Here is a 13,018-nt window from a genome sequence, read left to right on the forward strand (position 1 = left end):
TTGTTTATGATTGAGCCAAAACCAAACAGCGTTAGGTTGTCCCCCGCTCTCCCCTACTTGCTATATCTAATTTTTATCTATTTTTAATAAAGTTTGTATTGCAGATTGCCTTGCAATGTGCTGCTTTGTTCAATGCATTGACATTATTTCCTCCCCCTTTTCAAATAGCCAATAGCATTTAGTTTGCATTATAGCCTGGAATCTCTTGAGATACTGAAGTGCAGAATGCTGTATTGGTGGAAGTGAGAGACTGTAAACCGTCAAAAATTGTCCCTAGCTGTCACTGGGGCAGCACCCTTTCAAAAGTACAACTTTGCACCAAAAGAGTTCATATTCGTACCTCAGAGATACATATTACCAAAGAGTGCATGTTAGGACCTTAAAGGTACACTACATAGTGTTTCCAAATGTACTGTACCTATATTAGGACCTTTTTAAAGCATAGGCTACTGCACAAGTGACAGCTAGGGGATTTTTTTTAGTGTAGATTTTGAATGCTTATATCTTTTAAATACAAATTTTGCCAGTGTTTTAGAGCATGCTGTTGGTGTCTTAAATCCTTAAGATGGACATATTCATACTAAAAGCTAAAAACAACTTAAATGGGGACCTTAAATACAGAGTTTATTAAAAACTCGCTGACCGGGTAGGCTGTATTAGATAATGCATTTTATCAGCGGCTGTGATTTTCCCTGCTAGACCCGTATCGTAATTAATGTTTTTTTTTTCTCTAATTCTGCAGCCTTACAGTTGCGATATATTGAGTCACAATCACGGCCAGAATCTCACCAGCATGATAAACAGGACGTCGGCAATGACATCTCTGCGGTCTGACGCTGGCATATCTAATTAACAACATAAAGGAGAAAGAAATAAAGTGGCATTGACGACCAGGCTCTTACCAGATAAAAACTCATTTTCATTAGGCGTAGAGTGACATGCAATCTGGGAACGGCTCGTGTGAAAGTTCACAGATAGGAGCTTCGTTTCATCCTGGTTTTCATCTCTGGAATTTCTCCATCGCTTTTCTGCCCATTTGCAGCCCATCAACGCTCCCTCGTGAGACTTTATTAAAGACGATTCGAGAGTATCACACGTATTATTATCTGCCTTGTAATTACAGAGGCCGCTTCTCAAAGGCTCAAAAGATTCAGCACAACATTTGCCTGATTTCTAGAGATAAAAATCGTTTAGACTAAATAAACTCTGTGTCATTTTGTGTACACTTCTGTTTTATTAAAACCACTAACCTGCTACTCCATCAGCATTGGTGTGCTTTTAGGTTCTTTGTGCTCGTTTCTAACAGCATAAAAATACCTGTCTGGTTTTGTTATTGTTTAGACTTGCTATTTGTTGTTGTTATATCAACCTCCCTTTGTTTCTCCACAGACACAGCATGTGGCAACAGTTCGATGGCCCTGCAGGCATCTGGCACTAGCTGGTCATTTTGTCTGTCACACTTCACTGCCTCGGTTAGCACTATCTGAAATCTAAAGGTCAGCATAAGTTTGTGTTATATGCATGGTCAAACATTTGTCAGTGTCTCTTTTCTGCCTGTTAAAACTTGGTATGAAATGTGTGTTTATTTAAAAAAGTGGGAATATGGATCAGATCTTGTCATCCTCTGACCAATGAGAAGTCAGGTGAGTTTGCTTTTGTTTTGCTCTCTTGTTGCTTACAGGCTTAAATAATCATTCACTTAAATTTATAACTCATTTTTATACTATACACTCTTAAAGGGACACTCCACTTTTTTGAAAATATGCTAATTTTCCAGCTCCCCTAGAGTTAAAGGTGCAGTGTGTAGATTTTAGTGGCATCTAGAGGTGAGGTTGCATATTGCACCCCTCCCTTTCGAAGCACATAGAGAAGCTATGGTAGCCGTCACAGGACAAACATGTCATCGTTTGAGGCAACGAAGTGACAAATGTGCTCTATAGAAAAGTTTGTCCGTTAAGGGCTACTATAGAAACATGAAGGCACAAAATGGCGGCTCCCATGTAAGGGGACCCGCAGTGTGTAGATAAAAACATCTTATTCTAAGGGAATAAAAACAATACAGTTTATTTTGTAAGGTTTTTATACAACACTCAAAACACCGTTATCTATATTATATTGCATTGCTGTATAAAGATCCTTCAAAAATTTACACACTGCACCTTTAAACATGTGAATCTTACCGTTTTTGAATCCAGTCCACTTTTAGCATAGTCACAATCCAAAAAATCTAATTAGTCTATTATCATTGCACCTAAAAAAAAATAACCAAAGAGTTTCAATATTTTTCCTATTTAAAACTCGGCTCTTCTGTAGTTACATCATGTACTAAGACCGACGTAAAATTAAAAGTTGCGATTGTTTTTTTTAGGCAGATATGGCTAGGAACTATACTCTCATTCTGGTGTAATAATCAAGGACTGCTGCTGTAACATGGCTGCAGGAGGCGCAATGATATTACGTAGTCCCCTGCTATTGAAAGATACTAAGGGGACTATTTTCGGCTGCTGCGTAATATCATTGCACCTCCTGCAGCCATGTTACAGCAACAAAGTCTTTGATTATTAAGCCAGAATGAGAGTATAGTTCCTAGCCATATCTGCCTAGAAAATTGCAACTTTTAATTTTCCGTTGGTCTTAGTAGGCCTACACGATGTAACTAAAGGGATTTAAATGGATGTTGACCACACCCATAGTAGATTGATCTCTGAAAAGCCAATGTTGATATTTGAAATCACCTAAACAAATACACCCCTACCCCAGTAGACTCCCTCTTCCCCAGTTTTTTTCAAAGATCATGCACCCCGCCTTTAAAACTTGTAATTCATACATTTTTATAATATAGTACTCAATATATAGTGTATATCTTCTATAGGATCAGCTCTGTCTGGCGCTCTTTCAAGGGTTTTCTCCCTTTTTTTCAACCCCTTGGGAGTCGGTTGACATAACTTTGAATTACGTTACGTTGCAGTATTACCTCGCTCACGAGTACAGATCCATTTTAGCCACTGTACTTTGCTACTTTGTTGTCCTATGATTTTATTATTTATTAAGCTGCTTTGGAACAATTTAACAATTGTTAAAATTGCTATATAAAAAATGATCTTAATGGCTTGCCAGTAGCCCACTGTATTGGAAACTATTTGCCAATCGTGTGAGTCCATCGCAGGCCGATGAGCTCTGATTCATTATAAATTTGTTCTGCTGTTTTTTTTATTCTCCTCAAATGTGTTTTAAAAGCTGTATTACATGATCAGAGACATTTGATCAAGCTTTTAGTTAGGGATGCACCGATAGGATTTTTTTGGGCCGATACCGATTTAAACAGACAACTTCTGGCCGATACCGATGCCGATACCGATATTAAATACTTGTTTACAATACTATACAGTTGGTCTATTTGCTAGTTTATTTCTGCATCAAATTATTTTTACTGAACATGGATTTGATCTAATTAACATTCAACTGACCAACATAATAAGAGAGACACAAATTAAGCTAAAACAAATATAATAAGACAACATGACAACCTTCAAAGGTGGTTTTTGCTATTTAGCATTTATTTTATTAACAACATTAACTCGCTTTTTTTACATATAATGGATTTCTTTATGCAGTTAATTAATAGGCCGATACCGATTGTTTTTCTCGTGCTATTGCCGATATGCCGATGGTTTCAAATTCATCAAAAATCGGCCGATAAATATCGGCGGCCGATACATCGGTGCATCACTACTTTAAGTAGATTTAGAAATTGAATGTTGAACTTCGAAAGAGGTCACAGCCGGCTGTGTGCATCAAAAAAGAAAAAAGAAGCCCTTTTTAATAAGAGGCATCCTGTGGTACCAGGATAATTATATTTCAAGAGCTAAATGTGATTGTGAATGGTCTGTGCTCACACTGAACACATTTTTTTAAATGAACACAGGTTCTGTGATCTCTATGGTGATGCTTTCACATTATCCATTCTGTTTGGTATGCACTGTAGTTATTGACTAAATATGACAATAATACAATGGATCTGTTACGTGTTCAAAAAAAAAAAAGAAGAAAATCTGTAGAGGAAAATCTGTACAATGTTTACTTTTTATGCCCCTCAGATTAGATTAAACTATCAAAATATGAGGTGTATGGTACAAAATGGACAAGACACTAAAAGTATTTATTGTTCAAAATAAAAGGCAAGCAAAGCATATTAGGGGATATAATTCTAATATACAAAAAAATGCATAGAAAAACAAAAAGCTCACAGTTAATAAACCATATATTGACTACAATGTTAATATTTCTTGATCACTTTTGTGGTAATATTTTGTCCTATATGTATTTATAAACTTTGTACATTTGTTGTTTGTGATTTATTGCCAAGCCTCCTTAAATTCATCCTAAAGCTATAAGCTTCAGTTTATAGCAACATGAATACAAAATAATTTTTTATTTGAATATTAAAATATTTGACCTAAGTGTTAAGTTGTCAATTGGCAAGGTTTGATATCACATTTAGTGGATTTATAACTCAAAGAGGAAAGAGCTTGGAAGGTTAAGGATTTTCTCTTGAATTAAGCTTTTCATCATTGGTCATGTTCTGTCTAACATTTAAAAAATGTAGGACTAGAACTGGAATTAACATAATTTTTTATAATGCGTTTGACTTATAATGTCTATGCCCTATTCATTCTATCATCAAAGAGGATTTCTCAAGAAGTACAACTGAAGAATAATATAACGGTTTAAAGATTAATAATTTTCATAAAAGCTGTATTACATGACTAACCTTTAAAAAACTATTATACGGACATTCAGTGACACAAAATGCTAAGGAACATTTAGATAATGAATTGTGCTTTAAATCTGTTAAACACAAATTTCCAGACTTTAATACACAGACTTTCACACAATCAGAACTTATCAGGGCCTCCCAAAGATGCTAGGACAACAACTTAAAAATGTTATCCTAACAAACACAATAAAACATCTTGAACAAAGATTCTTTTTTGTTGAACTTTATATATATATTTCCTTTTTTATTGTATTGTACTTGTTACTGCCATTGTTAGGCACCAGTACACAGACAAATTCCTTGTACAGTACAGTAAACCCGCCATACTTGGAAAAAAATGTGATGCTAATCTCATTGTGTAAAGAATAGTAAGTGAGAAATACCCAGATCTTCTCATGAGACTTCTCAGTATCTATCATATGGACACTTTTCTATCCTATGAGGTCACTGGAGCTGAGGAGCTGCCAAATTTTAAATAAAAAATAGTGGAAAACTATAAGCAGGACAGCTCTTTTAAAAAGTTATATACAGAGAATAAAAGGAGTACATTTCCACCCTCTGACCTCAGTGCATTCCAGTCAATCCAGTTTCATTTGCATTTTTATTATGATGTCAGGATGACACGGCATGAACATTTTTGTTCTTGTGCCAATTATGGCAAAAACAATTATGGCGAAATAGTTACTGAATACTTTAACATTTGTTTTCATACATATATTACCTTCTGTAAAAAAGGTTAAAGTCCTTCATGTCAAATGACTGATGTCGGGTTCACAACACAAAATGACACATAATGTGTTAAATAGCATATCACAAACAATGTGTTCATTTTTATATATTGTTTGTGTTATGCTATTTAACACATGATGTGTCATTTTATGTTGATTTAAATAAAAGGGACAACACAAGTTAAAAGTAACACAAAATGTGTTGTTCCAGTAATAACAGAGAGATGTCTCTGATGTGACCAAACATGTCATCCCTAAAATAACAGATTGTTTTAAACATTACCGTTTTTAGAGTTTGAGGTGGAGAATATCCGATATCTGAGTTGTCTGGAATGCAGCATTAATTCAAAATGTACTGTCATGACTTCAGACACAGGATTAGTCTGATTCCAACACATTCATTGGCAACAGTTGTGTTGCTAGTCAAGTTCATTATCGTGCAAGAACTTTAGCTGGACTTGTGCTCATAGTGGGATGCCTGTTGATCTGTGGTACGTCGTGAAAATAGAAAAGTAATATTGACTTGATTGGCAATCGAGAATTAAGAATAACCCTAATGAAATTTACATTATGGTATTTGGTATTTTATAATATCTGATGTGAATATCTACAGAAAGTTGATTGGAGTTCAGTAGTGAGTTAAGAGATTACATGTAACCCTTTCAGACAGTAAACATCATTTGGTTTTTGGGAAGACATTGTAATAAAAGTTAAACATATTGAACCAAGACTTTGCAGAGTTATGCTGTGTGTTGTGGACATCTGCCATGTGTATAATGTAAATTTAAACATTTCTGTCTCCAGTATGAATATGAGCGTATGTGTTTCACTTCTTCATGCAGCTTTTCCATTTATGGAGTCTCTCATATCATAAATAAACGATTTTTCTATTTGCATCAAAATTTCTCATGTAGCCAAATATTGTTAATCTGATAGTGGCGAGACAGTGACAAATGGCCCAAATATAGCAGGAACATGTTCATATAATTCTGCCAGTCACAACATAAACATCATCTTACCTCACTCCATCTGTTTTCACCCTACTGAAAAAAACTGCTAATACCAGTTTAAAATGGTCTAAGTCCACCTTGACTTGTCTTAAATAATGACCAAAACTAGACCAGCTTGCTACAACCGTTAAAACTAGACTGGGAGGCCATTCCTCCAGTGGCAGCTGGTGATTGCTCTTCCGAGGGGCGCAAATTCAAAATATGTGTTCGGAGTATAATGTGTGTTGTTAGTGTTTTCAAAATATGTGTTGTTTGCGTCATGTTAACCATGTGCATCACTTGTTTTGTCAAAATAAGTGCCTGCTGCACACACGTCAAAACCGTTAATGATAAAAGAGACACTCACATTCACAAAATACACGCAAGACACTCCATTTACAGTAAACTCTGTAAGAGATTATGCGAGTATCTTCAAACGCGACCGTCTCTTTTATCATAAACCCTTTAGACGCATCTGCAGCAGGCACTTATTTTGACAAGACACGTGATGCACATTGGTTCACTTGATGCGCTAAACACATATTTTGAAATTACGAACCACAGATGACGAACTTCACATTCGAAAATAGAAGTCACCGGCCGCCACTGCATTCCTGTTTTTTTTCTGTAGTGCATTCTTATTCTCTAAGACAAAAAAATATCTTTACCAGCTCTTGATGCTTAGGACGAGAAACCACATCTACATCATGTACATTGTATGAGTACAAGATCAAGGTTTGGCTGGTTATTATTACCCAGTTAACTCTTGCTGGTAGATGTCTTTACACCGTTTGTCTACAAAACACACTTTTTCTTCATAGACTGTGGCATTTATTTTTGCAAAAAAACAAATATATTATATTATACGTTCTCACAATAAAAGGTACAAAAACTGTCACTGGGGCACTACCCAAAAAGTACAAGGGTGCCTGTTAGTACCTCAGAATGTACATTTAGATATAAAATGTACCTAAATAGTACATTTTAGGACCTTTTTAAAGGGTCAGCTTTTGCACAAAATCTTCTGAGAGTATAACATGTGTTTTAAGTGACAACTTTGACTGCTTTTAGGGAGGACTAAAATGTGAAAAACATGGTTACTACAATAAAAATCATGGTTAACTTCCATAAGCGCTGTTGTATTGAATACACTAGGGTGGTCTTGCTCCATCCAAACATCTGTCATAAAGATTAATGAGAGCAAGATAAAATATGTGTGCATTTCACTGAAAACAATGTAACAAACATTATGTAAAAAAAAATCCATTTTTATGAGTGCAGACTCTATGACTTATGAGTTAGCACTGACTGTTTTTACTATAATAGTACCCAAGAGAAGCTTCTAGATGGTCTTTTCAAAGAGTTAGATTAGGAAATCCCACTGAGGCTTATTTTTACAGCAATGATTTGGTTTCATTGCCTCATTCACCTCACTGTTCTGGGGTAAGTGTATGAGCGCGTGTGTGTGGTTATTTTTCAAAGCTGCTGTGACCCTGACTCTCAGATAAGGAAAGAAAAGGCAGCACTTCTGCCTGCCGATCTTTTCTAAATCATAGCCATTTTCTTCCAGGCCTTTTCTCTCTTCCTATCCATCGATCAGCATGCTGTCTGTGTCTCTGATTTCTTTTCAGAGTTTCAGAGTCAATGCTTCTGCTTTGTCTCTTGTTGTTCCAGTTGAACAAGTTCAATGCCTAAATCAATGTCTTCTCTATTCTTTCAAATGCAGGGAGTTTGTTTTTATGCATCCCTGTGGGCGCTCTGACGAAAGAAGTGATAGATGTTGGGTGGGGAGACACCGGAAAGGTAAACGGTGAGAGAGTCATCATCTGTGAAGTGCAAAAAACATAATTGAATCTCAATTGACAAATAGAGCACTCAAAAAAAAAATATTTGGATTCCCTTTATATTGCTGTTTTGGTGTCGCTGTTTTGAAAAAGTGTGCCGCAGATATTTTACAATCAGATTGGCCAATTATGCAATTATGGAATATATTATATATTTTCAGAAATAAAGGTACAAAAGTTGTTACTGCGGCAGTACCTTTTCTAAAAGTACACTTTTGTTTCTAAAAATTGCATATTGTTACCAAAGGTACACACTGGTAGATACATAATGGTTCCTCAAAGGTACATATCTGTACCAAAATGGTCCCAGTGACAACTTTTGTACCGTTTTTCTGAGAGTGTGGATGACTAATATGTATTTTTTGAGAAACCAATGTGACCGACTGGCTGATATGAGGTTGATATAACACAAATGTAATTATGTAAATGAGACATAAATAATTTTTAGCACTTTAAGAACATTATTTGTGCATAATATTTATGAAAGTATCCCCTTTAGTGCTTCAGAAATATTCACAAAACATTTGTACAAATGAATATAAGTCAGAAATAAAGGTACAAAAAGCTGTCTCTCGGGCAGTACCCTTTATAAAGGTCCTATTATGTACCATTTATGTACATATATGTATACATTTGGTACCAGTATGTAGCTTTGAGGTACTAATATGCACTCTTATAAGTACAAATATATAGTTTTTTAAAGGGTACTGCCGCAGTGACATCTTTTTTACCTTGCATTATTGTATGATTTGTGTATGTGTAACAGATTTCATTACTATATATGCTACTAGTCAAAATAATATAGATTTTATTATTTCATCCTTGTCCCAAACCTAAAGCAAATATGTGTGAAGGAAAACAAATCAACATTAATATAAGTTTGTAAAAATGTAATTTTTCGAAAATAAATTTAATTTTTTATCTATAGAACTATCAGACATTATGGGGCAGTTTCTCAGACATGGTTTGAATTAAAGGGACACTCCACTCCAATCTTACTGTTTTGCAATCCATTTAGCCGATCTCCGGGTCTGGCGGTACCACTTTTAGCATAACTTAGCATAATCCATTGAATCTGATTAGACCATTAGCATCGCACTCAAATAACCAAAGAGCTTTCGATATTTTTCCTATTTAAAACTTGATTCTTCTGTAGTTACATCGTGTACTAAGACCGACGGAAAATTAAAAGTTGCAATTTTTTAGGCCGATATGGCTAGGAACTATACTCTCATTTTGCCGTAATAATCAAGGACTTTGCTGCGAAACTCTAGCGCGATGCTAATGGTCTAATAAGATTCAATGGATTATGCTAAGCTATGCTAAAAGTGGTACCGCCAGACCCGGAGATCAGCTAAATGGATTCCAAAATGGTAAAAATCATATGTTTAACTCTAGGGGAGCTGGAAAATGAGCATATTTGCAAAAAAGGTGGAGTGTCCCTTTAATCCAGGACTAGGCCTTAGTTAAATTAAGACATTTGAAGTAGACATTTACAAATAAACCTTAGAAAAAACTTTACTGATGCGCATTTTGAGACAAAACAATGTGGTGTACATGCCAGTGCAAGATGTTTATAAATTAAGGCAGCTCAAACATGCATTTTAGTCTGGGAGTACAATACACCCTGGTCAGGAAACTGCCCCTAAAAGTTCAGTAACAGATCAGAGAGCTTAAAGCCATTATCAACAGCAATAAATACAAACGTAAGAAATCTGAAGGCACAATCTTATAAGAAGTGGGAAAACCATCAGCTTGTTCTGTCTCCACTAGTGTTGTGGGTGGTGAAGTTATATTAATAGAGGACCGAGGGCGATCTGTAGGTCAGAGTTTCTCCTGTGGTAGAGAGATGTGATAGAAACCCTACTGAAAAATAACTGATGTCAAATGTCACTTCAATACCTCATTCCTAATCCCTGGGGCTCTCTAGAAATGTTCAGTTTAACATTTGAGATCTTCTTGAGAGTTTTAAAGTCAAGACATAAAAAATTGTACATTTATGCATTTGGCAGAGGCTTTTATGAAAAATAGCTTACAGTGCTTTAATTTTTTTGAGTTGGTATGTGTGTTCCCTAAATCGAACTGACAACCTTTGGGATGCTATCTATCGCAATGAAATATCATGGAACTGCAATTAAACAGATTGCATTTGGCATTTTTTTTTGCAAAAACTATCAACATTTATTTATTTGACAGACATTTTAATCCAAAGCATTTAACAAATTAGGAACATCACAAGCAATTTGTCATAATTAACTTAAATGAGAAAAATCAGCTGAATTTACTTATTTAAAGAGATTTAAATACCAGAGTATTTTAACTTTTGATTAAAATGTTTATACAGTAGCTATACTTCATCTTTTTAGAAGAATCTCCTTTCCTGATAAATAACCTTTAAGACACCCACAGACACGCTCTCACACTGTTCTCACGTCAGCCCTTAAGTTAAAAACTGTGTTTACATCTCTACCACCTGTTGATATATCTTCACTCACATCCATATCTTGCCATTCTGATCATCGCTTCACTTCATCATAAACAGCAGGTGCTGCAGATGCAGGACATTCTGCTCGTGTGGAGAGCGATGTCATCCTGTTTATCCACGCTTGAGTGTTCGGAGGAGCCGAGGGCACACTGCAGAAGAGTTGAGGAAAATTGCACATGACCCAGATAAGCTGAGCACACTCTCTGACAAGGTTTAATTTAATTATGGGGCAATTAATGATCAGTATGAAGCAGCGGGTGGCTGGCACCACCACCGGAGTCGATGATCACCCAACAAGGCATCTACCTGCGTGCATGGCAACCGCAATGCATTACATGTTTACTTAAGGGGAGATGTATTGAGGTCAGCATGGCAGGCAATTTAGCATGGTGTGTGAATAGTTTTTATGCCACCTTTGTTGTACTAAACTTGATTTATGAAGCACACAGTGTGCTCATATCCAAGTGGTCTCCATTGCTCATGGGGTTTTTAGTGGGGTTTTTTAAAGCTCAGTTGGTAGGGCATTGCGTTAGCAGTGCCAAGGGTCATGGGTACACATAAACTGATTAAAGTATACCCTGTAATGTGTTACATTTTCAGAGAATGTTCTTTACATTATGTTATGTAGGACGAGTTTATGTAAAAACAGTAAATCTCAGAAAATGACTTTAGCTGGCATGGAAAGAGATCATTTTTGCTCCCATAATAGTGTGCATATTCTGTTGCTTTTTGACCCACTGTCAATCACAAAAATATCCAGGTAAACCACAGGCACAATATCAGACTCTGTCACTTTTTTTCACTGTTATGCTATTTTATCGCACGGCTTCGTGTCACTTTCAGATAAAACACCAGCGGTGCCCAGCAGCTGTGTTTCCTGCGACTGCAGACACTAACACACATTTGATCCTTCACCAGTTTTTCATCTCTGTGACTTTCCTGCCCATCTCTCTCCACTTTTTTATTACTTTCTAAACCAAGGATCGAGAGAGGCCAACAATAAGAATGACATGCAGCGGATGTTATTGATCTCTAATTACTTAAAGTTGAATTGCATTGATTTCCCAAAACCTGTCAGTCATTCCCCTCACTTCAACATCTCCCGTGGGCTAACAGGAGGATTTCCTCCAAAGCAGAGCTTAACCGAACCGTGAGATTAACCCTGACAGTTTACAGATTTTCCTAAGTCAATCTTTCAGGAATTTCCAGAAGGACACATTCTTGACAGCATTTTGTCAAATCAACATAGTTTTATAAGTTGAAGTAGCATAAAAATATTAGTTAAACAATTCATGCTGCATTTTTTACAGTGTGCCCACATATCTGAGTAATATAGACATTATAGAAGTGTTTTGGCATGAGTCACATCATGAAACATATTTGTGTGCGTGATTCCCACACATAATGCTTGACACTAGATGCAGGGTTCAGTTTGTCTCTCAAGGTCAGGTTAGTTTAACAGTATTTTTACAGTATTGCCCATTTTTAGAAGTAAACATTACATTTAATAGAGCAATTTAGGCTTGTCAGAATGCATTCAATATTAATTCATTCCTGTGACAAAACAATATCCAAATACACGGGAAGCAATTCCCTGTTAATTTGTGCAATAATCGTTTATCGGGAGATGTGCCGATGTGCTGTCTTCAGCCTCTGATGGATGTTTCTCTGTAAGTCTGGCTCTGCAAAAAGACTCTGGAGATTCTGTCTCTACTCAAGACGTGGTTATCATCACTCCACGGGCATGCAGCTGTCTTTGTGCTGATGTTTCTGCCATGTTTAATTCATAGAGCTAGTCTGGCATGTGACTGCCTTTCAATTAATACACGCAACATTATTCTGTCTGTTAAACCCTGAAGCAAGCTTTTACAATGCACCACTACACTCAATTGACTTGTTTTATATATTTTTAATCATCTCTCTGGGGGGTGTGGGGTACCCTTATTAATTAATCTTTACCTTTTTATTCACACATTTGGCTGGTTTTAAAACTTGAGGTGGTTCATACTTATAAACGTATTAAATGTGAATGTTGTATGAATATAAATGTATAAGTGTTTTCTTTATTTTCATGTTTGACAGCAATAATATATTCAGTGAATAATAATATTTTGTCAAATTCTTAAAGTCCCAAAAAATGTATGATATATCCCAAAATGAAATATTCTACCTTATCACTGAGGTTTTGGGGTTAG

At 35.9% G+C, this 13,018-nt stretch overlaps 1 long non-coding RNA gene across 1 annotated transcript; it reads left to right on the forward strand.

Annotated features, from left to right (window-relative positions):
* Nucleotides 1-1,405: 1,405 nt before the first annotated feature.
* Nucleotides 1,406-11,598, forward strand: LOC135773227 (uncharacterized). Its single transcript, XR_010543483.2, has 4 exons — nt 1,406-1,496; nt 1,596-1,643; nt 8,221-8,304; nt 10,881-11,598. It is a non-coding gene; the product is annotated as an uncharacterized lncRNA (long non-coding RNA).
* The last annotated feature ends 1,420 nt before the right edge of the window (nt 11,599-13,018 follow it).

The sequence above is a fragment of the Paramisgurnus dabryanus genome, chromosome 9 (assembly GCF_030506205.2).
Source record: "Paramisgurnus dabryanus chromosome 9, PD_genome_1.1, whole genome shotgun sequence".
Taxonomy (NCBI): Eukaryota; Metazoa; Chordata; class Actinopteri; order Cypriniformes; family Cobitidae; genus Paramisgurnus; species Paramisgurnus dabryanus.